The sequence below is a fragment of the Triturus cristatus genome, chromosome 7 (assembly GCF_964204655.1).
Source record: "Triturus cristatus chromosome 7, aTriCri1.1, whole genome shotgun sequence".
Taxonomy (NCBI): Eukaryota; Metazoa; Chordata; class Amphibia; order Caudata; family Salamandridae; genus Triturus; species Triturus cristatus.
Genome location: NC_140590.1, coordinates 297,336,259 through 297,363,058, shown reverse-complemented (window position 1 = coordinate 297,363,058; position 26,800 = coordinate 297,336,259).

The window sequence follows — 26,800 nt, the reverse complement described above, 5'->3', positions numbered from 1 at the left end:
TCTTCTGGGTATCCCTGAACAGCAACCTGTATTGTTCAGTGGTTAGGCCAAACCCATCAATCAGAGCACTCTTCAGGACAGTGTAATTGTCAGCATCCTCATCACTAACTGTGAGGAGCTTGTCTCTACCTTTCTTAGAGAAGGAGAGCCACAAGATAGCTGCCCACTGACTTTGGGGTACCTGCTGTACTTTGCAAGCCCTCTCCAAAGCAGTTATCCATTTGTGGATGTCATCCCCACACTTGTAGGGAGGGACAATCTTGCTCAGGTTTCTATTGTCATAGGTCCTATCTCTATCCTTAGGGATAGTGCTGCCACCAGTGGGTCCTAACCCACTTAACTTTTGCTCTCTGGCCAGAGCAAGTCTCTCTTTGGCAAGGGCAAGTTCTTCCCTTTCAATCCTCAGATTGACTTCCCTCATTCGGCATGATGCTCTTTTTTCTGTCATTCCCCTTGTTGCTATTAGAGACATGGGAGTGGACAGATTACCTGGAAGGGGATCTTCCTCTCCTGCTTCTCTGGTTAAGTCCACTTGAGGGTCTGAATGGGGGGACCACATTCTGACTCCCATGTAGGCTTAAGTTAGCCTGGCTAAGTCTCCTAACTTGGACCTGGCTATCTACCTCATCTTCTGAAGTCCCTGCTGACTCATCTAGATCAGTGTTGTGAGGGGAGTCTTCTGTAGAGGGCAGATCCTCATTTGTACCTAAGGTACCATCCTGGGAGGCTCTCCGAGCATCATACTCTTCTAAGATCTCCACTAGATAAATGAGGGTAGGGTTTGAACCCTGTTTTAACTTTCGGGAGGTACACAATTGTCTCATCTCCTGAAAAGTTAGGGTATCATATCTAGAGGGTATCTTTCTAGGATATCCCCCTCCTGAGAGAGAATCATCTTGATCTCCTCTCAGAGACATGATCTAGTGAGGGTGTGGTGTGTGCACCTACCTACACTAATTGTATCTACTAAAACCTCTCTAGTAGTTGTAGTCAGGGTGTGCTAGGCCCTTTCACCTACAACAACTAAGTTCAGTAGAACTTAAGTATTTATAAGCTATGTTATATGTACCTGACAAATATCCTTGTGATCTTTCAATTTGATATCTCAAGATTGCAATGGTATCACAACAGCAAGCTCAGATCCCAACCGCTGCTCACCAATGTGAGAAGTTGGCCTGATATATGATGTCACTAGTTCTACTGTACACCTTGTATCAGTCCAAACAGCCCTTATGGTGATTGGTTGTAAAGTAAACCTTATAGACCAGCTATCCTAGTGGTAGCATGGACAAGAGCAGTCTTAGGCTAAACTCTGTATGGCATGTGAAGCCAGCTGTTATACCATTTGCAATCCCTTGAATACCAAATGAAAGGACACCACAACAGATATATATGAAAACAGAATGTATTTATTCTTGTCAAAATACCCTCAGCACTCTTTATGAGATTCGAGGTAAGTACAACACAGTCTTATTTAAGCATACATAAGTCACACAGGTAAGTAATACAGTTAGGCCCTAGGGGCCACGCAAACCATATCCTAAGTAAGTGGTATAAGGACCACTGTCACGAACACAGGTTAGGCCTAGGGAATCGCTGGGGCTACACTATACTACCAGTTACTAGGCAGTGGGAGGCCCACGGGATTCAGGTGCAGAGTGGAAACACTCACGCGTAATGCGTTAAAGTCGATAGAAATAGTGATGTTTAGAAATAAAGAGTTTTAGGACACTTCTGAAAGAGCTAGGAGTTAGATAATTGGAAACTAGACCCTAGGATAGTCAATACCCTTGTGAGCACCGGAGTACTCAGTTTACCTAGCCCACGGGCTGCGGGTGCATAGGTGTGAACTTGCGTCGGGTTTCGTCGTCGACTCCTATGGATGCCTGAAGAAAAGGTGCTGACAGGCAGTCAGTGAAGAGTGTCCGGTGGATTCCAAGGTTGGAATCAAGAAGGAGGGTACCTGCAAGCAGAGGGGACAGAGTCTAGGTCACCAGCCAGGAGCCGGGAAGGAACCAGGAAGGAACCAGGCGATGTCGTGAAGATGCAGGTGAAGAGGTGAAGCTTGTCACAGCAGCCACGGGTACCAGGAGGCGTCGAGGACGACCAGAACCAGGAGGCGAGCTGTCCCACGAGGGCTCTTACTGTTGGCGGCGTCGTTGTCGAGTTTGGACCCAACAAGCCTTGGCAAGCGCAACCCACACAGGATGAAGGATTCGCTTCTGTTGCAGACCAGGAAGGCCTGAGGTGCTTCTCTTTCGCAGTCTGGAGGAGCCAAACCAGCGGTGGAAAGTTAAGGGTTCGTCGTCACTGAGGCTACTAGCCAGCGGGCCAGTAACCGGACAGACGCGTCGAGCAGGGAAATGCAGAAGGGCCCCACGCAGAACTCGTGGGAGGTGGAGGGCTGATCTTCGGTGCAGATGGTGCTCGGGGTTGGGGCTTCTCAATCCCCAGAGCACAACTTCGAGGATGCCTCAGAAGCTGCACTGGAAGCTAGTAGCCAATTTTCCCAGGTAGCCGGTCCCACGTCTCTCGTCGCCTCCACGGATCTCAGCTTTGCTGTGGATGTGGATCAGGGTTGGCGAAGTCTGGAAGTCAAGGCGCTGGTCGGGCTCTGCAGTCGGTTCCTCGTAGAACTTGGGCAAAGTAAAAGGCAGGTTGCTTGGTGGTGCCTGTTTGCACAGGGTGGCCACTCCTTGGCCACAAGGGAGATTCTTCAGTCTTCTTCCGTAGTCGAATGTTGAAGGTCCAGAGTTTCTGTTCAAGTTGCAGTTTTTCAGGATAATCCAAAGTCCTAGGGACTCAGCTCCCACTCTTATACTAATCTGGGGGGCTGGGTTACCTGCTAGGTCCCTCCTATGGGTGGGACCAGGGAGGGGGGTGGTTACACCCCCTTCCCTTTGTCCAGTTTCGCGCCAGGACTGGGGCTGGAGTGCCCCAGCACCGGTTTGAACCGGACTATGCATGGGACACCTTGTGTGCCCCAGGCAGTGTCTCGTTTCTTTCATCCCTCCCTGCCCCAATACACTAAGTCCTGTCTGGGGTGGTGCTAGCACCTCCCAAGGCAGGAAAACTATTGTCCAAGCCTCCCTTGCTGGAAGGACTCCCAGCAGCAGGAGGTCAGACTTGTGTCTGTGGCAGCAGCATCCATTTTGTGATGCTGGGGCTCTGGTTAACTTTAACCGGGTAGTAGGTCTTCAACATGTCTTCTTCCTCTAGAAGGGAGTAATACTATCCTCATCGCCAGAAATGGGGTGGGGGTAGAATTCCAAAGTGTTAGACACCTTACAAGACATGTTTTGATAAAGCCAAACCATAGTTACCATAACCGCGAGGATTATAAGGCACTTTAAGAGTATATGGTAGGTGATATCATAGAACAGCTATAAGGACATGGTTCCGAAAGCTGCAGACAGGCTCAGCTCATGCTAGAGCACCATCTCACATGTTACCAAGCACTCTGCCTTCAGGATTGTTAAGGCCTGCCATAGGAGTGACTGAAAGGTTACCCATGTGTCTATATATAAGGTAGGTATAGGAATACTATACCTAAGCAAGGGGTGATTACACGACCTTGCCCCAGCTGAGTGATCAGCCAGTTGTGTCATGATGGAAGGCCAGCCAGGGGTGGCATAATACATGCTGCAGCCCCTGGTAGGCCTAGGGTACACCTATGCCCTGGGTACCTAAGGTACACTGTACAGGGCCCTATAAGGTGATCCTTACCAATTGGGTTATGTACCTAAAGTACATAGTATGAATTGAGAGAGAGAACAGCTGGGCTGTGGGACTGATTAGTAGGCCCACAGCCACAGCTAAGTCGAAAACCAGTGAAGCAAAAGCAAAAAGTGGGGGTGACCATAGAAAGCAGACCCATCTCTCCTACAGTGGCTTATGGATCGCGATTGGGTCAGTGGCAGATCCCTCTCCCTACCCAAACCGGAGCACGTAGTGGTGACGGATGTGTCTTTCCTAGGATGGGGAGGCCACATGGGAGAGGCGGAGATCAGAGGCCTCTGGTCTCCGGAGGAGTCCCGGCTCCATATCAACCTGCTGGAGCTGAGGGCAATCCGGCTTGCACTGAAGGCATTCCTTCCCTCTGTCCGGGGAAGTGTGGTGCAGGTGTTCATGGACAACACCACCGCCATGTGGTATTGCAACAAACAAGGCGGGGTGCGGTCGTGGACTCTTTGTCAGGAGGCTCTGCGCCTCTGGACATGGCTGGAACATCAGGGTATCCCCCTGGTGGTTCAACATCTGGCGGGCTCTTTGAACGCCACAGCAGACTAATTCAGCCGCCGGTGCATGATGGATCACGAATGGCGTCTAAACTCGGACGTGGCGCAAGGCCTCTTTCGGCAGTGGGGAGAGCCTTGGTTAGATCTATTTGCCACCGAGGAGAACACGCAATGTCAGCAGTTCTGCGCGTTGGAGTTTCCAAGGCGGCACTCGCTCGGGGACGCCTTTCGTCGCGAGTGGAGTTGCGGTCTGTTGTACGCCTTCCCGCCTATACCACTTCTGCCCATGGTGGCTCCGGATTGGGCACGAAGATTCTGGTATCCCGAGCTACTCAGTCTGTCGATCGATCCCCCGATACGACTGCCTCTTCAGGAGGACCTTCTGTCGCAGCAGCAGGGGACGGTCCTCCACCCGAACCTGTCCAGCCTCCACCTCCATGCGTGGAGATTGAGCGGCGGCAGTTTATTGCCCTTTGACTTGCCTCCTGAAGTCTGTAATGTTATTCTGGCAGCCAGGCGTCCCTCCACAAAATAGGTATACGCCTGCAGGTGGAACAAATTTGTGGCATTGTGCACAGCAAAGGCTGTGGATCCCCTTTCCGCCCCTCTTTCTGAGGTTCTCCTCTTTCTTCTTTACTTGGCCCGGCAGGGCTCTGCTCTGGGCACTCTAAAAGGTTATCTTTCTGCTATTTCTGCTCTCTTACGGCTTCCTGATCAGCCTTCTCTTTTCAAATCCCCTGTTGTTTCTCGCTTCTTTAAGGGCATTACTCACATGTTTCCTCCTGTCCCTTTCGTAATGCCTCAGTGGGATTTGAATCTGGTCTTGACGTTTCTGATGTGCGCTCCATTTGAGCCACTTCATAATTGTCCCCTTCGTCTCTTGACGCTTAAGACTGCTTTCCTGGTAGCCATCACCTCTGTTAGAAGGGTGAGTGAGCTCAAGGCTCTCTCTTCTAAGCCTCCTTTTCTGTCTGTCCATCCGGACAAAGTTGTTCTCAGGACTCATCCTTCCTTTCTCCCTAAGGTGGTAACTGCCTTTCACATCGGGCAGTCTGTTACGTTGCCCACCTTCTTTCCGCCTCCGCATCTTTTGAAAGAAGAAGAGAGGCTCCACCGTCTGCACCCAAAACGGGCGCAGTCCTTTTATTTGGACCGCACCAAGCAGTTCCGGGTGGACGACCAACTCTTTGTTGGCTATGTGGGTGCTAAGAAGGGACGTGCGGTGCACAAGCGGACCATCTCTCGGTGGGTCGTTTTGTGTATCGAAGCTTGTTACTCCTTGGCTAAAAAGGAACCTCCTGTAGGGCTGAGGACCCATTCCACTCGGACCACAGCGGCGACAACTGCCCTGGGCCGCGGAGTGCCCTTGCAGGACATCTGTCAGGCAGCAACGTGAGCCTCGCTGCACACGTTTGCTAAACATTATTGCCTGGACAGCCAAGTCCGGAGAGACGGCTTCTTTGGCCGCTCTGTTCTCCAGGACTTTCTGGTGTGATCTTTGTTCGCAGACCCACCACCGGGGTTGGTATTGCTGGGGTATCTATTCTAAGGTGAGGAATTTAACTAACATGTTTCTTTCAGATGAACAAGTTACTTACCTTCGGTAATGATATATCTGTAAGAAACATTAGTTAGTTAGATTCCTCACCGACCCACCCATCCTCCCCGTTCTGAGAACCGATATCTAGGGTTGAAGTTGTCCCTTTCAGGGCCCTAGAATTTTTTGGCATCAGTGTCGGTTTCTTGCATGGCTGTGCGTTCCTGGCGCGTAAAGCTATGTGCAAAAACTGACGTCAGCGTGCGAGGGAAGCGTCTAAGTACTTCGACAACGTCATCTCGGTGCACGACGCCGACGACGGACGCGGAGCCGCAGAAGACGCCCAGCGACACGCAAGGGTATTGCTGACGAAAAATCTTTCCGGATCCAGCCTGACGCCTGGGGATATTCTAAGGTGAGGAATCTAACTAACTAAAGTTTCTTACAGATATATCGTTACCAAAGGTAAGTAACTTGTTCGATTGGCCAACTCAAATAGGGAAAACTGTTTGGACTTATCGTATTACTGTAAATGAGTCTACAGGATTTTCTCCTTTTGTACTTATGAAAGGCAGGAATCTTCGCTCTAAATCCATTCCTACATGGTTGTTTTCTAATAAGGTACAACCTTGGTCTAGAAGTGAAGTGTGTACACGTATGGAACTTATGCATGAAAAAAGCAAAGCATGCTATGACATTAAACATGGTACAAAATAAGTTATCATAAACACTGGAGAGTTGGTACTTATTAAAAAACCCAACAAAGTTCAGAAAGGTGATTCTCAGTTTTCAGAACCTATTCAGGTAATTTAAGTTTTATTTAATGCTGTAAGGGTCAGTGATGGTAGAGTTTGGAATTTAAATAGAATTGCTAAGTGCCAACCTAATCTTGGTAACTATAATTGGATGCCTGATGATTTTGATGAGGATGTTTCTAGGGACATTCTTCCTACAGGTACTCCAGACGACTTAAACATTAGAGTGTCTAATACTAATTCAGGTGAAAGTACTATCACCTCTTCAGAAGACACTACTGGTACTCTGGAATCCTTGTTGCCCACTCCTTCTTCTTCCTCTTTGAGTGATGAGCCAGATTCTCTTCGTCATTCATTAAGGAGGAGGGTGGTGCCATCGTGGTTGAAAGATTATATTGTTAGCAATAAATGAATGATATTAATGAACTGTATTAAAGTATAGGATTATTAGATTTTTTTTTTATATAATTCCTTTGTTTATTGTTTCTGAAGAAAGGGGGATGTGTTGTGTTTTCATTCTTAGTGTTTTCATCTGCTTAACATTCCCTATGATGTAAGTTCAGAGTTTACATATGTCATTTTTAGAATGTTATAAGGTCATTGTGGAATGTATCATTTGCAAGTGGAGACAGTAATGATTTGTGATTGAAGCTGTATGCATGCCGGTTCAGCTCTTCGACTACATTAACGGATAACTGAATTATAGATGATCGTGAATCCTTTATTACACTTATGCTTTAGGAAAGTCATTTTGTTTTGGCTGTGTTTATTAAGCCCTTATACTGTAGTAGTAGTTATTTATTTATTTTAAGGTTTTATAGAGTGCAAACCAGACCCGTGAGGGTATCAGATTGCTTTACAGGATTGACGGGTGGTATATAAAGGACTTAGGAGGGGAGGATACCAGTGGGATACAAAAGGGTAGGTACATTATACCAGAAAAACAAGCAGTCTCAAATTCCGGATACATTTGGAATAAAAACAGGTAGAATCATTATACAAGAAAATAGGTAGTCTCAGCCCCCTCGGTGGGATACCCAGAAGGGTCGAGAAGGTGTCCTCCGAAAAAGCCAAGGATAATGCTGTGATATATTTGACCTTTTCGTTTGGACAATAGTCCTTCCTCCATAAACGCTCTTGAAGTCAGCTCACCAGCTTTCTGAATTTTCTGCAGTTCTTCACTCGAATATTTGGTCAATTGCACAGGGGTCCTGGCGCCGTCCAGCGCAGACCAGCTTGCCTTTAGCGTGCCAGTGGTGCGCCTGGTGTGCGTGTCAGCTGTGCTCCCGGTTTTCCATTCTAATTTATTCACTGTTTGCCCAGAAATCCCACCAGAAGCACAAAAAGCTGGACGGCTAACTACTAAATATGGTGGCCAGCTAATGGAGAGAAACGAGACACCACCATGCACTCTCTCCGGACAAACGGGACGAACACCCGCGGTGGACAAAAAAGTCGAGAAGCACTTAAAAAGGTGCCTTGGGGGACATGTTTCAGTTGGAGTGAGGGTTTCACTACACTTTGTGTCTCCACTCAATCACTTGATTCCTCATGTCCTGAGGAAGATTCGTCAGGACTGAGCCCAATTCATTCTCATCCCCACGGACTGGGGACCTCTACATGTGTGCTCCCCTTTGTACCAGCTCAGAGTGCACTTTTCTCAATAAGGGGGGACAAGTCCTGCACCCCAGTTCCCCAAGGGTCACGCCTTAATGCATTGAGTTTGAGTGGGGCAATCTGAGTTTCTTTTAGCTTCCTGTGGGTACTTTGCCCCTCGACTGAGTTGGTCTATTCTGGGAGATAGAATATGTTTGTAGCCTGGTGCTGAGGCAGACACATTGACCCCTTGAAAGCTGCTTTGGCTAACATCATCCAATTGGTGTTATCCCTGGGTCTGGTTTTTTATGTTGCACAGACCAACCTTCTTTGTTCAGATCACCTGTGGTTGTTAAAATGTTGAAGGGTTGGACAATCTTATTTATGCCGGACTGTTTTATTATTGTTACAACAAACAAATGATGGACGGAATGCTGACAATGCATACATTCTCCCCCAGTCAAGAGATCTGGGTTAAATCCATCGTTCTTTTGCCCACTACACCACCCCAGTTTAGACATGGCCATATGCAAATCAGTCTTGACCCTGTGCCTCCTGGGAACAGTCCAGCCCGAACTGCCAAGCCATGTCTTCCCTGGACCGGAATCAAGCATCCTAGGACCGGTTTCTGGCTATCAGCCGTCATCAGCCAGGATAGCTTGACTCCAGTGGTGTAGTGAGCACGGGTCCCACGTCTGGGCCATGTCTGAACTGGGGTGGTGTATTGGGCAAAAGAACGATGGATTTAACCCAGATCTCTTGACTGGGGGAGAATGTATGCATTGTCAGCATTCCGTCCATCATTTGTTTGTTGTAACGCTTTTCGCCCTAAGTGGGATGGGTATTCCCAGATGTGGGACCCGTGATCACTACGCCACTGGAGTCAAGCTATCCTGGCTGATGACGGCTGATAGCCAGAAACCGGTCCTAGGATGCTTGATTCCGGTCCAGGGAAGACATGGCTTGGCAGTTCGGGCTGGACTGTTCCCATGAGGCACAGGGTCAAGACTGATTTGCATATGGCCATGTCTGAACTGGGGTGGTGTAGTGGGCAAAAGAACGATGGATTTAACCCAGATCTCTTGACTGGGGGAGAATGTATGCATTGTCAGCATTCCGTCCATCATTTGTTTGTTGTAACGCTTTTCGCCCTAAGTGGGATGGGTATTCCCAGACGTGGGACCCGTGCTCACTACGCCACTGGAGTCAAGCTATCCTGGCTGATGACGGCTGATAGCCAGAAACCGGTCCTAGGATGCTTGATTCCGGTCCAGGGAAGACATGGCTTGGCAGTTCGGGCTGGACTGTTCCCATGAGGCACAGGGTCAAGACTGATTTGCATATGGCCATGTCTGAACTGGGGTGGTGTAGTGGGCAAAAGAACGATGGATTTAACCCAGATCTCTTGACTGGGGGAGAATGTATGCATTGTCAGCATTCCGTCCATCATTTGTTTGTTGTAACGCTTTTCGCCCTAAGTGGGATGGGTATTCCCAGACGTGGGACCCGTGCTCACTACGCCACTAGAGTCAAGCTATCCTGGCTGATGACGGCTGATAGCCAGAAACCGGTCCTAGGATGCTTGATTCCGGTCCAGGGAAGACATGGCTTGGCAGTTCGGGCTGGACTGTTCCCATGAGGCACAGGGTCAAGACTGATTTGCATATGGCCATGTCTGAACTGGGGTGGTGTAGTGGGCAAAAGAACGATGGATTTAACCCAGATCCCTTGACTGGGGGAGAATGTATGCATTGTCAGCATTCCGTCCATCATTTGTTTGTTGTAACGCTTTTCGCCCTAAGTGGGATGGGTATTCCCAGACGTGGGACCCGTGCTCACTACGCCACTGGAGTCAAGCTATCCTGGCTGATGACGGCTGATAGCCAGAAACCGGTCCTAGGATGCTTGATTCCGGTCCAGGGAAGACATGGCTTGGCAGTTCGGGCTGGACTGTTCCCATGAGGCACAGGGTCAAGACTGATTTGCATATGGCCATGTCTGAACTGGGGTGGTGTAGTGGGCAAAAGAACGATGGATTTAACCCAGATCTCTTGACTCGGGGAGAATGTATGCATTGTCAGCATTCCGTCCATCATTTGTTTGTTGTAACGCTTTTCGCCCTAAGTGGGATGGGTATTCCCAGACGTGGGACCCGTGCTCACTACGCCACTAGAGTCAAGCTATCCTGGCTGATGACGGCTGATAGCCAGAAACCGGTCCTAGGATGCTTGATTCCGGTCCAGGGAAGACATGGCTTGGCAGTTCGGGCTGGACTGTTCCCATGAGGCACAGGGTCAAGACTGATTTGCATATGGCCATGTCTGAACTGGGGTGGTGTAGTGGGCAAAAGAACGATGGATTTAACCCAGATCCCTTGACTGGGGGAGAATGTATGCATTGTCAGCATTCCGTCCATCATTTGTTTGTTGTAACGCTTTTCGCCCTAAGTGGGATGGGTATTCCCAGACGTGGGACCCGTGCTCACTACGCCACTGGAGTCAAGCTATCCTGGCTGATGACGGCTGATAGCCAGAAACCGGTCCTAGGATGCTTGATTCCGGTCCAGGGAAGACATGGCTTGGCAGTTCGGGCTGGACTGTTCCCATGAGGCACAGGGTCAAGACTGATTTGCATATGGCCATGTCTGAACTGGGGTGGTGTAGTGGGCAAAAGAACGATGGATTTAACCCAGATCTCTTGACTGGGGGAGAATGTATGCATTGTCAGCATTCCGTCCATCATTTGTTTGTTGTAACGCTTTTCGCCCTAAGTGGGATGGGTATTCCCAGACGTGGGACCCGTGCTCACTACGCCACGGGAGTCAAGCTATCCTGGCTGATGACGGCTGATAGCCAGAAACCGGTCCTAGGATGCTTGATTCCGGTCCAGGGAAGACATGGCTTGGCAGTTCGGGCTGGACTGTTCCCATGAGGCACAGGGTCAAGACTGATTTGCATATGGCCATGTCTGAACTGGGGTGGTGTAGTGGGCAAAAGAACGATGGATTTAACCCAGATCTCTTGACTGGGGGAGAATGTATGCATTGTCAGCATTCCGTCCATCATTTGTTTGTTGTAACGCTTTTCGCCCTAAGTGGGATGGGTATTCCCAGACGTGGGACCCGTGCTCACTACGCCACTGTAGTCAAGCTATCCTGGCTGATGACGGCTGATAGCCAGAAACCGGTCCTAGGATGCTTGATTCCGGTCCAGGGAAGACATGGCTTGGCAGTTCGGGCTGGACTGTTCCCATGAGGCACAGGGTCAAGACTGATTTGCAAATGGCCATGTCTGAACTGGGGTGGTGTAGTAGGCAAAAGAACGATGGATTTAACCCAGATCTCTTGACTGGGGGAGAATGTATGCATTGTCAGCATTCCGTCCATCATTTGTTTGTTGTAACGCTTTTCGCCCTAAGTGGGATGGGTATTCCCAGACGTGGGACCCGTGCTCACTACGCCACTGGAGTCAAGCTATCCTGGCTGATGACGGCTGATAGCCAGAAACCGGTCCTAGGATGCTTGATTCCGGTCCAGGGAAGACATGGCTTGGCAGTTCGGGCTGGACTGTTCCCATGAGGTACAGGGTCAAGACTGATTTGCATATGGCCATGTCTGAACTGGGGTGGTGTAGTGGGCAAAAGAACGATGGATTTAACCCATATCTCTTGACTGGGGGAGAATGTATGCATTGTCAGCATTCCGTCCATCATTTGTTTGTTGTAACGCTTTTCGCCCTAAGTGGGATGGGTTTTCCCAGACGTGGGACCCGTGCTCACTACGCCACTGGAGTCAAGCTATCCTGGCTGATGACGGCTGATAGCCAGAAACCGGTCCTAGGATGCTTGATTCCGGTCCAGGGAAGACATGGCTTGGCAGTTCGGGCTGGACTGTTCCCATGAGGCACAGGGTCAAGACTGATTTGCATATGGCCATGTCTGAACTGGGGTGGTGTAGTGGGCAAAAGAACGATGGATTTAACTCAGATCTCTTGACTGGAGGAGAATGTATGCATTGTCAGCATTCCGTCCATCATTTGTTTGTTGTAACGCTTTTCGCCCTAAGTGGGATGGGTATTCCCAGACGTGGGACCCGTGCTCACTACGCCACTGGAGTCAAGCTATCCTGGCTGATGACGGCTGATAGCCAGAAACCGGTCCTAGGATGCTTGATTCCGGTCCAGGGAAGACATGGCTTGGCAGTTCGGGCTGGACTGTTCCCATGAGGCACAGGGTCAAGACTGATTTGCATATGGCCATGTCTGAACTGGGGTGGTGTAGTGGGCAAAAGAACGATGGATTTAACCCAGATCTCTTGACTGGGGGAGAATGTATGCATTGTCAGCATTCCGTCCATCATTTGTTTGTTGTAACGCTTTTCGCCCTAAGTGGGATGGGTATTCCCAGACGTGGGACCCGTGCTCACTACGCCACTGGAGTCAAGCTATCCTGGCTGATGACGGCTGATAGCCAGAAACCGGTCCTAGGATGCTTGATTCCGGTCCAGGGAAGACATGGCTTGGCAGTTCGGGCTGGACTGTTCCCATGAGGCACAGGGTCAAGACTGATTTGCATATGGCCATGTCTGAACTGGGGTGGTGTAGTGGGCAAAAGAACGATGGATTTAACCCAGATCTCTTGACTGGGGGAGAATGTATGCATTGTCAGCATTCCGTCCATCATTTGTTTGTTGTAACGCTTTTCGCCCTAAGTGGGATGGGTATTCCCAGACGTGGGACCCGTGCTCACTACGCCACTGGAGTCAAGCTATCCTGGCTGATGACGGCTGATAGCCAGAAACCGGTCCTAGGATGCTTGATTCCGGTCCAGGGAAGACATGGCTTGGCAGTTCGGGCTGGACTGTTCCCATGAGGCACAGGGTCAAGACTGATTTGCATATGGCCATGTCTAAACTGGGGTGGTGTAGTGGGCAAAAGAACGATGGATTTAACCCAGATCTCTTGACTGGGGGAGAATGTATGCATTGTCAGCATTCCGTCCATCATTTGTTTGTTGTAACGCTTTTCGCCCTAAGTGGGATGGGTATTCCCAGACGTGGGACCCGTGCTCACTACGCCACTGGAGTCAAGCTATCCTGGCTGATGACGGCTGATAGCCAGAAACCGGTCCTAGGATGCTTGATTCCGGTCCAGGGAAGACATGGCTTGGCAGTTCGGGCTGGACTGTTCCCATGAGGCACAGGGTCAAGACTGATTTGCATATGGCCATGTCTGAACTGGGGTGGTGTAGTGGACAAAAGAACGATGGATTTAACCCAGATCTCTTGACTGGGGGAGAATGTATGCATTGTCAGCATTCCGTCCATCATTTGTTTGTTGTAAGGACTGTTTTATTATGCCACATTGGGATCTGCATTTAGAGTTGACATTTTTAATGGGTGATTCATTTGTATCCCTACATAGTTGCCAGTTGAAGCTCCTTATGTTAAAGACTAATATTTTGGTAGGGATAACCTCTGCTCATTTAAGGCTTTAAGTAGTTTTCCAACGTTCGCATGCTTCTTCCCACATACGCTTGTACTGTGCTATAAAGGAGCTTTTTTACCAAAGGTAGCATGCCTGTTCCTTCTCGGGCATTCTGTTACCTTGCCCCCTTTTATCCGCCACCTCATTCATTTCAGTGTGGTGGTCCGCATCACCGCACTGAAATGCAGCGTCACACATAATCGCGCCTCCTCATCTGTCAAACTGGGTGCGCTGGTATAATAAAACACAATACGAGCTGCAGTGGCAAAGCACAGTACGTGCTGCTCCCGGCAGGCTTGCGGCTCCGTGGCTCAGTTGGTATAGCTCACCTGTATAGCGAGTGGTGCTACAATGCAATATTTGACTAAGGACACTGTCCGACAATATCACTGGTGCCAGGAGGAAGGGTTGGAGTCATTGCGCCTAATTGCTACCCAGGGTTGATTGCACATCATGTGACTTCAAGGCAGCGGCAGCTCCTGGAGTCCTGCCTCCTGCGGTGCGAAGAGCGGGTAGGCCTCTGTGCAGTTTCTCTTGTAAAGTTGGCTGCACTGGCCTGATAGTGTGCTTGGTGGCAGGCTGCGGCACACAGTCATGGCATTGCAGAGCTCGCTGCTAACATGCCCGCACCTGCTGCAGCGTCAGCTCGTCCCCTCCCTCGGAGTAAGTGTGCTGAGAGTCAGGTCAGTTAGAGACAGAATGTGGAATTGCTAACTTTGCAGCTGTCAGGCTTCATTCTGATCTGCCTCTGCCCATGTACAGTGAGTCACACAGTCTGCTTCTGCTCAGTTTTTCAGCTGCGTTAACATACTAGCTAACTCGAGTTGTTTTGGGTGGTTCGGGAGCGCTTGTGACTACTAGCCACTGACTGTGGCTGGGCAAGTGGCCAGGTCATACCGCCACTAGTGGTGCGTCGGCTGTTCAACAACGAAAAAATTACAGCTGCCTAGCTGTGACCTAAATGAGTGCCTCCCACTCTCAGGTTTACAGTGCAGCCGTGCTTACTGCTCATGTTGCCGGTGGCAGTCTAGTTAGTCTGCGAGCCACTCAGAGCTGACTGTAATTAAATTATTAATGTTTTCCAGACCACTTAATTTATTTTCCACAATGGCTATAGTCCTATTGATAAATGAGTCGGTAACAAATTGGTTTGTAATGCCCTGGCCAGTAAAACTGCTGCGTAGCGGCTGTATTTCGTGGGATGTCCCTCTGTATTTGGGAGGAGCGGGGACCAAGTCGGTGAAGGGCCCTACGTTATTGCCCTTCCATTTCTGATGCTTTGCAGCTCAAATGGGTGTTATTTCTGATATTTATGTGTTTCCCTCATCATCATTCCTTGATTTTGCTTGTGAGAAAGTGTCACTTATATTTGTGGAAATGTCACTCATAATGTCACTGAAATTATGAAAATGTCACACGTAGCAATCTGAAATCCTGGCGGCTATGATACCACCTTTATGCCCCCTTTTTAACCCTTTCGCTGCTATGCCTTTCCCACTATGCTAAGACTTATTTTGTCTATTTGGGTTAGTTCGCACTGTCACCAAATTGGAGTCCTGTTATCCAACATCCTGTGGATTCTAAAGGTACCCATGGTTTGTGGATTCCCCTGTAGGGAACTGAGAAATTAGCCACAACAGAGCCAGATTTAGTTTTTTGGGGGAAAAATGGGGGGAAATGGCTGCAGAAGAAAGTATCTTTTTTCCCCCTGCAAATGGCATCAACAAAAGGTTTGCGGTGCTAAAACCACCATCTTCACAGCTTTCGGGAACAGGCAGAGTTGATTCAGAAAACACATTTTTTAAATAAATTTTCAGCATTTTACTGGGAGGTAGCCCATTTTTTCTTTTGGAGGTTGAAAATGGTGTGAACCCCATGTTGAATCCTGGAAAGCTACACATTTAAAAAAAACTAGACACAATTTTGAATTCGGCAAGAGGTCATTTGCTCGGGTCCATCAAGGTTTTCACAAAAAAAAAAAGCGCTGAAATAAACAAAAATTGAAAATTAGTAGTAACAAACTGTCTTTTGTGACAACATTTTGTTTTGTAACTTTTTGACACAATGGCCGATTTACAAAAGCATTATACCATTACATCTGCTAGACCCTTCTGGTTGCGGGAATGGAGTTTAGAAGCAGTGGTTATTTGCACATCTCCGAATTTGTGGGCACCCGTGCTAGCATGTGAATAAGAGGGCATTTCTCAAAATGGCTCTCTTCTTACACACTGGATTACATTCTGAATCACACATTTAGAGAAATAAAATTGGTAATAACACCTGTTCTACTATTCTGTGACCCCCTATGTCTCCCAATAAAAATGGTACCTCACTTGTGTGAGCAGGGCTAGTACCCTCATCAGGAAAGCCCCAAAACACAACATGGATACTACGGGCCCGATTCACAGAACTAACTTAAGACAAAATCCTAAACTTACTACCATTTTGGTATTCACAGAAGGCACTTACTCAATTTAGTATTCACAGAAGGCACTTACTCATTTCGGTATTCACAGAAGTTAGGAGTCCTAACTTTAGGACTCCTAAATGCCTTCTGTGAATACCGAAAGTCTTAAAGTTAGGATTTTTCTCAGTTTAGGAGTAGTAAAGTTAGGAGTCCTAACTTTACTACTCCAAAACTGAGAAAAATCCTAACTGTAAGACTTACTGTATTCACAGAAGACATTTAGTAGTCCTAAAGTTAGGAGTCCTAACTTTACTACTCCAAAACTGAGAAAAATCCTAACTTTAAGACTTTCTGTATTCACAGAAGGCATTTAGGAGTCCTAAAGTTAGGAGTCCTAACGTTACTACTCCTAAACTGAGAAAAATCCTAACTTTAAGACTTTCGGTATTCACAGAAGGCATTTAGGAGTCCTAAAGTTAGGAGTCCTAACTTTACTACTCCTAAACTGAGAAAAATCCTAACTTTAAGACTTTCGGTATTCACAGAAGGCATCTAGGAGTCCTAAAGTTAGGAGTCCTAACTTCTGTGAATACCGAAATGGGTAAGTGCCTTCTGTGAATACCAAAATGAGTAAGTGCCTTCTGTGAATACCAAAATGGTAGTAAGTTTAGGATTTTGTCTTAAGTTAGTTCTGTGAATCGGGCCCATCATGTTGTACCTCTGAAAAGTGACCTTTTTTTTGGAATGTTCCTAGCTGTGGATCTTGAGGACTAACTCAGTCTAGAAAACTAGCCACTGACTGTGGCTGGGCAAGTGGCCAGGTCATACCGCCACTAGTGGTGCGTCGGCTGTTCAACAACGAAAAAATTACAGCTGCCTAGCTGTGACCTAAATGAGTGCCTCCCACTCTCAGGTTTACAGTGCAGCCGTGCTTACTGCTCATGTTGCCGGTGGCAGTCTAGTTAGTCTGCGAGCCACTCAGAGCTGACTGTAATTAAATTATTAATGTTTTCCAGACCACTTAATTTATTTTCCACAATGGCTATAGTCCTATTGATAAATGAGTCGGTAACAAATTGGTTTGTAATGCCCTGGCCAGTAAAACTGCTGCGTAGCGGCTGTATTTCGTGGGATGTCCCTCTGTATTTGGGAGGAGCGGGGACCAAGTCGGTGAAGGGCCCTACGTTATTGCCCTTCCATTTCTGATGCTTTGCAGCTCAAATGGGTGTTATTTCTGATATTTATGTGTTTCCCTCATCATCATTCCTTGATTTTGCTTGTGAGAAAGTGTCACTTATATTTGTGGAAATGTCACTCATAATGTCACTGAAATTATGAAAATGTCACACGTAGCAATCTGAAATCCTGGCGGCTATGATACCACCTTTATGCCCCCTTTTTAACCCTTTCGCTGCTATGCCTTTCCCACTATGCTAAGACTTATTTTGTCTATTTGGGTTAGTTCGCACTGTCACCAAATTGGAGTCCTGTTATCCAACATCCTGTGGATTCTAAAGGTACCCATGGTTTGTGGATTCCCCTGTAGGGAACTGAGAAATTAGCCACAACAGAGCCAGATTTAGTTTTTTGGGGGAAAAATGGGGGGAAATGGCTGCAGAAGAAAGTATCTTTTTTCCCCCTGCAAATGGCATCAACAAAAGGTTTGCGGTGCTAAAACCACCATCTTCACAGCTTTCGGGAACAGGCAGAGTTGATTCAGAAAACACATTTTTTAAATAAATTTTCAGCATTTTACTGGGAGGTAGCCCATTTTTTCTTTTGGAGGTTGAAAATGGTGTGAACCCCATGTTGAATCCTGGAAAGCTACACATTTAAAAAAAACTAGACACAATTTTGAATTCGGCAAGAGGTCATTTGCTCGGGTCCATCAAGGTTTTCACAAAAAAAAAAGCGCTGAAATAAACAAAAATTGAAAATTAGTAGTAACAAACTGTCTTTTGTGACAACATTTTGTTTTGTAACTTTTTGACACAATGGCCGATTTACAAAAGCATTATACCATTACATCTGCTAGACCCTTCTGGTTGCGGGAATGGAGTTTAGAAGCAGTGGTTATTTGCACATCTCCGAATTTGTGGGCACCCGTGCTAGCATGTGAATAAGAGGGCATTTCTCAAAATGGCTCTCTTCTTACACACTGGATTACATTCTGAATCACACATTTAGAGAAATAAAATTGGTAATAACACCTGTTCTACTATTCTGTGACCCCCTATGTCTCCCAATAAAAATGGTACCTCACTTGTGTGAGCAGGGCTAGTACCCTCATCAGGAAAGCCCCAAAACACAACATGGATACTACGGGCCCGATTCACAGAACTAACTTAAGACAAAATCCTAAACTTACTACCATTTTGGTATTCACAGAAGGCACTTACTCAATTTAGTATTCACAGAAGGCACTTACTCATTTCGGTATTCACAGAAGTTAGGAGTCCTAACTTTAGGACTCCTAAATGCCTTCTGTGAATACCGAAAGTCTTAAAGTTAGGATTTTTCTCAGTTTAGGAGTAGTAAAGTTAGGAGTCCTAACTTTACTACTCCAAAACTGAGAAAAATCCTAACTGTAAGACTTACTGTATTCACAGAAGACATTTAGTAGTCCTAAAGTTAGGAGTCCTAACTTTACTACTCCAAAACTGAGAAAAATCCTAACTTTAAGACTTTCTGTATTCACAGAAGGCATTTAGGAGTCCTAAAGTTAGGAGTCCTAACGTTACTACTCCTAAACTGAGAAAAATCCTAACTTTAAGACTTTCGGTATTCACAGAAGGCATTTAGGAGTCCTAAAGTTAGGAGTCCTAACTTTACTACTCCTAAACTGAGAAAAATCCTAACTTTAAGACTTTCGGTATTCACAGAAGGCATCTAGGAGTCCTAAAGTTAGGAGTCCTAACTTCTGTGAATACCGAAATGGGTAAGTGCCTTCTGTGAATACCAAAATGAGTAAGTGCCTTCTGTGAATACCAAAATGGTAGTAAGTTTAGGATTTTGTCTTAAGTTAGTTCTGTGAATCGGGCACATCATGTTGTACCTCTGAAAAGTGACCTTTTTTTTGGAATGTTCCTAGCTGTGGATTTTGAGGACTAACTCAGTCTAGAAAAACGTAGCAACCCTGCACATTTCTGAAAACTAGACAGCTTGGGGAGTCCAGGATGAGGTGACTTGGGTGGTCCTCTCTGTTTTACCCAGTATCCCTTGCAAACCTCAAACGTTGACTAAAAAATACATTTTCTTCACATTTCTGTGATGCAAAGTTCTGTAATCTACAGGGAGCCACACACTTTCTTCCTCCCAGCATTCCCCTAAGCCTTCTGATGCAAATGGTACCTCACTTGTGTGTGTAGGCCACATGCCCGCAAGAGGAAATGGCCCAAAACGCAACATGGATACATAGCATTTTTGCACTCTAAACTGATCTATTTTATGCAAAGTGTATAGTTGTGGATTTTGGACCCTAGCTCAACCTGCACCTAGGGAAACCTAGCAGACCTATATATGTTTGAAAACTAAACACCTAGGGAAATCCAGGATGCAGTGACTTGCTTGGCTCTCACCAGGTTTTTTTCCCACAGAATCCTGTGCAAAGCTCAAACTTTGCCTAAAAAAGCACACATTTTCCTTGCAATTCTGTGAGGAACAGTCCTGGAATCTCGTAGAACCATAAATTTCCTAGCATCTAGCCTTCCCCAAGTCTCCTGAGAAAAACGGTACTCACTTATGTGGGTGGGCCAAACCCAGACATTTCTGAAAACTGGGCATCAAGGGAAATCCAGGGTGGTGTTGCTTGCGTGGATCTTCTAATATGTTATTACCCAGAATCCCCTGCAAACCTCACATTTAGCTAAAAAGTCACATTTTCTCACATTTCTGTGTGGGAAAGTTGTTGGATCACTGGGTTGGCACAAATTCCCACCACCCAGCGTTCCCCCAGGTCTCCCAATAAAAATGGTACTTCACTTGTGTAGGTTGGCCAAGTGCCTGTGACAGGGAAGGGCCCAAAACATATTTTGGAAACATCAAAATTATCTATTACAAAATGACCTAGTTTTGCAAGGGGGGGGGGGAAGCAACAGCCAATTCACTTCCCCAATAATGGAGAACGACTCTTGCCCAAGATCCTGCACTCGACCTCTAAAATAACTATCCCTGGTGTCTTATTTTTAAATCCCTGGTGTCTAGTGATTTTCTGCTCAACTTGAGGCCAGAACAGCCTAAAAATATGGGTGATCTGGTGAGAGGTGATGGGCAGGAAATCGCCAAAATGTAGCCCCAAAAATGGGGAGTAACCCTTTCCAAAGGCGGCACGCCCCGCAATGAAAAAAGTCCCAGGTGAGTAGTGGAGTGGATTCCTGCTTAGGGATCTCCCTCCTGCGGCAATCCCCAAGCAGTTAAACACTAGGGAAAGGTACTATTGGAAAGGGGAGATTCTCCCCTTTCCAATTATACCTCTTTTATGTGTGTCTGTGCTCGGGAGGGGCTGAGATGTGCCACGAGCACCAAAGCAATGAAAGTGAAATGAGCCGATCGGCTCATTTCACTTTTGCTTTTAAAGTAATGATGTCAGTGCACCATGTGTGTTGATCGTCATTACATTGGGGGAAAAATGCCTCGGGCTGCTGGGGCTTCCTCAACTCTCAAGGCAAAAAAAAGTAAAGCCCTCTGCTGCATCCAGCACAGGGATTTCCTGCCTCGTGTGTCAGGACGGCTCAGAGCCGTCCTTGGCACATGAGCGCCGTGACTGAGGATGGCTCCAAGTCGTCCTCAGCATGGAAGGAGTTAAAAAAAAAAGTCACTTTAGTTTGTTGCGTTGCCCCTTTTTTAAAACTTATTTTTGTTTAGAATAGATGATATTTTCGTCACCATCCTAAAACACTTGTTTTTTTAAAAGCAGATGACAACTGATGTCAGGGTGCCAAGGTGGATCTATATTATAATTGTACATTTAAATTATGCAGCACTTACTACCCCTTTCTGATGGATACTTCTAACCACAGAATTCTCACCTTGTGAATACCCCAAGAGACAAACAGGAACCGTGATATTTTCTCAGCAATTTTTTCATGCGTAGTCAGTAGGTGGCTTCGTGCGCCTCTGCTTCAGCTTCATCTGCCCCGTAAGTGAAGTGAGGACTACAATATAACTGCCACCTCCATGCCTCAAAATGGTTTCCTTTCTTTGTGTTCCTTTCGACCCTGATCCATAGCTCCCTCCCAATTTCTGGCAATTGACAAAATACATTTTACTAAAAAAAAAAATCAGTGTGTAAGGAACATGTCAAATCCTGTAGGGATTGCCATAAACAGATGTCAATGATGGTCTAGCAAGAGTTCTATCTCTGGTGTCTCATCTCCTTGCACAACTCTTAAGTCATGCGACAAATGCGATTGGATTAACGCAAAGGCCATCCGGGACTGCAAGGTCAGACTCCACGTTGCTGAGCACTGTAGGAAAGCTCAGATGATTCATTACCAATCGAAGTAGAAGATGCAGACAGGATGCCGGTTCTGAGCCCACTCCCGGTTGCCAGTGTCTATGCCCTTGGATGCAAAGAACTACCCAAACCTCCACACACCTGCTGCTGCCAAACCGTTTTATCTTACCCTCATCGGTGGATACAGGATACGTTTTTACTCCACGGGTGGCAAATTATCACATCCAACAGATGGCTTTTTCAATTTGTCAAATGAAATTATGCCCTGCCCTTCTTCTCCACCCCTTCATATATGTCGCCTACACCACAATGGCTTCTGGAATACAACGTGTTCATTTGCTGGCAAAACGTTCTGCTGTCTTGGTAAAGAGAGCCATAGAGAGGGTACCGGCATCAGAGACTGGGACTGGCTACTCATCTTGCTATTTTCTGGCTCCAAATAAGAGCTGATGACTTTGTCCTATTATAGACCTCCGCTCTCTGAACAACTTTCTCCAGAAGGCCAAGTTCAAAATGCTCACCTTAGTCCAAGTTCTGTCTTCCTTGGATCAAGGTGACTGGATGGTGACATTGAAGGATGCCTATTTCTTCTGTCCCAGTAATCCCACAGACATTGCCTGTGGTTTCAGGTTGGCCACAAGCACTTTCATTGCCCCCCTTTGCCCAGAAAGGGGTAGTGAGTGCCACTCAGGTGTTCAAGAAAGTGATGGTGGTGGTCTCTGATCATCTGAGGGGTTGGGAATACCAGTCTTCCCATACCTCAACAACTGGTTGCTAAAGGCGGGATCACCTCAGACAGTTAGGAAGCACCTCCACACGACGTCCAACCTGTTGACATCTCTGGGATTTACCATCATTGTGCCATAGTCACACCTGACAACTCCATAAAGACTCCCTTTCATTGAAGTCAAACTGGACACGGTGCTGTTGCAATCCTTCTCTTCGCTTGAATGAGTCCAGGATGTTTGGGCTATTACCTCGATGTTTCAATCTTTGATCTGGGTCTCAGTGAGAGTAGCTTTGAGACTTTTTGGTGTCTTGCCCCCTGTATTCTGCTAGTGGACCATGCTCGGTGTCACATGTGGGCGCTGCAGTGGGATCTGAAGTCTCAATGAGCTTAGCACCAAGGGAACCTTTCAGATTTCATACAGTTGTTAGAGGAGATTGTGAAGGATCTGCTGGGGTGGTTGCTGGACCACAGTTGGAGTGGTGTGAGACCTCTCTTCTCAAAAAGGAACTAATGGTTGTTGCTGGGTTGGAGAGGCCATCTGTGAGAGATGGAGGTCAGAGGACTCTGGTCTCCGGCTAAAACCTGCCTCCACTTCAACTTATTGGAGTTGCAGGCAATTTGCTTGGTACAAAAAGCTTTCCTCCTGTACATCAAAGGGAACAGATGCAGGTTCTTACTGACACCACCACCAGCATTTGGCACTGCAACAAGCAGGGCAGGGATGGGATTGTGGGGCGTGTACCAAGAGGCTCTAAGCCTCTGGAACTAGGTGGGTCGTCAGTGCATTTCCACGATGTCAAAGCCTCTGGAAGGATTTCTAAATGCCAGAGTTGACATACTCATCCGGTATTGCATAGAGGATCATGAATGATGACTATTAAGAGGTGGTACAGGGCATCTTCCAATAGTGGGGAGAAGCATGTCTCGTTCTTTTTGCAACCACCGAAAACATGCAGTGGCCAAGCTTTGCACACTCTCAGTTTGCAAATCCTCAATTTAGTTTATGAATTTTAATATTATTTCATTTTTTAAAAGAGGTGCAGACCACTGAGTAGGCCTCTTGAACTGCTAAAGGTACTCAGACCACAATTTAAGAACCACTGACCTATGCAGACCGTAGTTGGATGACTAGGGTCCTGTATAATTAAATGCTAGCAAAATGTTAACAGACCCCATCCGGCTAAGCCTAAAGCACATTCTGCAAGGGGGAGAGCAACTGCTGTTGCCTTGATGCAAAATGTACCTATTCCAGAAATTTACAAAGCAGCCACCCGGAACACAGTGCATAATTCTGCCAAACATTACTGTGTGAATCTGATTCACCACTGATAGCTGGAATAATTTGCTAAAATATTCCAAGCTATCGCAGGCCTCAATGCATATTGACTCTACGGTACAACCAGTAGCCCTTCAACACCGTTTGTTCATAAGTAGTGGAAGATCTGGAACTATTGGAGGCAGACGGAATCATAGAAAAGGTTGGTGGTCCCCCAAAGGGTATCCCCCATTGAAATAGCAAGTAACCTGAAACATCCCAATGCATTTTGTATCTATGACTATGTGTGGATGGTGAACAAAGCTATAAAAAGGAAACACACTTGACACCTACAGTTGATGATAAAATATTAATAAACAAAGCTATGTGGTTGTCAAAGATCGGCTTGAAGTCTGGCTATCACCAGATCAAGCCTAGCAAGAAGTCCCGATACAGTACCACACCTGGGACTCCATCGATATTGTAGGCTGCATTTTGGCATATCTAGCACAGTGTAAATGTGTATAAAATGCATCCAAGAAATGTTGTCTGGTCTCCAGAGAACATTGAATGTCATGATGCCATTTTAGTTTTCTCTACTTCAGTGCAAGCAACACCATGAGCTTTTTCTCCAGACCCGAGAAAAGTGCAGGGCAGACCGAGAATAGTGCAGGAAGTCCAGAAAGCATGCCCCTCCGACTAGCGTGTCTGAAGTTTGGAGTTTCTTGGGCATGGTCACCTACTGTGGTAAGTTTGTTCAAAACCTCACAGCTTTGATAAAACCACTGCGATATCGCCGTGGACATGAGAGTCTGACCACCAACAAGTGTTTGAAAAACCAAGGCAGCCCGTCATTAGAGACCACCATGAAGAATTATGACCCCGCCAAGACAGCAGTACTGGCCATTGACGTCAGCCCCACTGATCTAATGCAGAATCAACACAAAGGGGTCAATTACGATCACGTTCGTAAGGGCTCCGAATTGGATCCTTGTTAAGCGACCAAGTCGTACCCGGTACTGAACGACCGATTACAATGCATGTAAACCGTTAGAGCGGTCCGAATCGGTTCCGAAAGGCATTAGGACATGACAAGCCTTTTGGAGCCGAATCGTACAGCCCTATGGACACGGTTTCCAAACGAGCGATTACGATGACTGATTCAGACAGCCATTCTGAATCAGTTTGCCCGAAAGAAAACGGCTGTCGGAATCTGTCTTTGGGGGCCTGTAGCAGGCCCCCCTTCACCCAGGGCGCTCCAAATTGGGCCTGTGGGGGTACCCATGGGTCCCCTGTTCCAAACATGCACTGTGCCACAGGGTGCACAATTTACCCAGCCACCCCTTTTTTCAGTGGGAGCCTGTGTTCTCGTTCGGAACACAGGCTCTCATTTTAGTCAAAGGGAGTCCAACCGAATCGTATCTGGAAGCATCCTGATGCATCCAAATCACTTGGTCGGACTCCCCGATCCGAGTCGTTCGGAAAGCATTCCTGAACCTATTCGGTCAGAATGCTTTCCGGATGAGATCGTAATCGGCCCCAAAGTTGTCTGGGCCCTGGTCACATATGCAAGCTGGGCACTACTGGAGGCCGAACAGAGGTACTACCAGCTACAAAGGGAAGCTGTTGCAGTATTGTGAGGTTACAGACATTTCCATCTGTACCTCTATGCATACACATTCCGAGTGTACTCAGACCATAAGCCCTTAGTGCCTTTGTTTCAGAGGTGGAAGTCCAAACCACTGCCACAAGCTGACATCTGCCAAGCCTCACAAGAGGATGAATGTTTTCAACATGTACAGAGAGGCATCAGAAACAATAAGTGGTGGCCAGTCATGAAGGAGCAGGCAAGTCGGAGACCTGAGATCCAAAGGCAGAGCCAAGTAATGCACATCATACATGGTGGGCTGTCGCTAGCAGAAGATGGCCTTATTTTCCAAGGACACCACATAGTTGTAACACCTCAACTGATACCCCTGCTTATGGAAGCTGTCCACTATACCCATCGGGGATATGTCAAAACTAAAATGAGGCTCAGGCAGAAAGTTTGATTTCCATACTTGTTGAGAAAACTGTGTTAGACTGCTTGCCATGTTAAGTGGTAGGACAACTAGGTCAACCCACACTGATCATATCCAAATACACTCTGACACTGCTGATTTCCCCACTCTTCCTGGAGGCCAACACTTCCTCATTGTAGTCAAATGTTTTAGTAGGTGTCCAGAAGTGGAGCGAGTGTCCTCCACGTCCGTGGAAGAAGCAAAAACAAAACTTGAGAACATTTTCACTACTCATGGGATCCCAATGGAAGTCAAAATGGGCATTGGGCCGCCTTTTCATGGTCAAAAACTGACAACCTGCTTTATCTCCTTAGGTGTGAGGTACTGGAAGATTACACCCCACCTGCCCTACGCAAATGGAGAAATATAAAGATTCATGTAGATGATAAATAAAGTTGCTCTTAAAATTGTTGAGATGAACAATGACCACATTGAAATGGCCATCTGCAAATTCCCTTGAGATTGTCACAACACTTCGCATGCCAGCACACATAGATCTCCTGTTGTGGTGCTGGGAGGGATACAAATAAGAGAAATTGTCCACAATCACTTATGGTGGTTTCCCCCAGTTGACATGTCTGAAGCCATTCAGGGTTGTGGCACAGAAACGATGATGTTAGCAGATGCAGGCGAGCAAAACATCAGTCTTTCGTTCTTGGCAACCCAGTCTTGCTTTGCATTTGTAGAGCTGGAGGATAGTTCATACCACATTTCAAGACAACCCATGGTTGTTTACAGATGTGAACAACACCATGATAACCTCAGCTCAAGGAGGTGCTCGTTTTACTCGAAATGTCTTTTAATACAAAAAGATTTCAATCAAAGCAGCACAACAGGGCCTACGGTGAGCGATAGAGAGAGAGTCAATGCTAGTGTCTCCACCTGCCCCCTGATGACGATGGATTGAGCTTGCCCAGTGGAACAGAAGTGGTACTTGTCATTCTTGCTGAAGCTGGAACACTTTCTAGTCATCCACCTAGTCAAGACTCAACATCTGCACCCAACTGTGACACTCCACGAGAGGGAGACATCCTTATTCACAAACCCCAAACCTGAGCCCATCTCAGCGGTACAGAGACTATGAACAGTAACAGCCAAAAGATCTCCATCAGATTGTGCTTACCCATCATCGTCTATAATATCTCTTTTTTCACTTTCTTGTCCTTACTATAACTTGTTTACTTATCTAAATGTGAGTAGGAATGTAATGTCCTGTGATAATTGTGGCCACCCATGCTGGACACCATTATTGGCTCCTCCCAAGAGTGTCATCACCCGCAATAT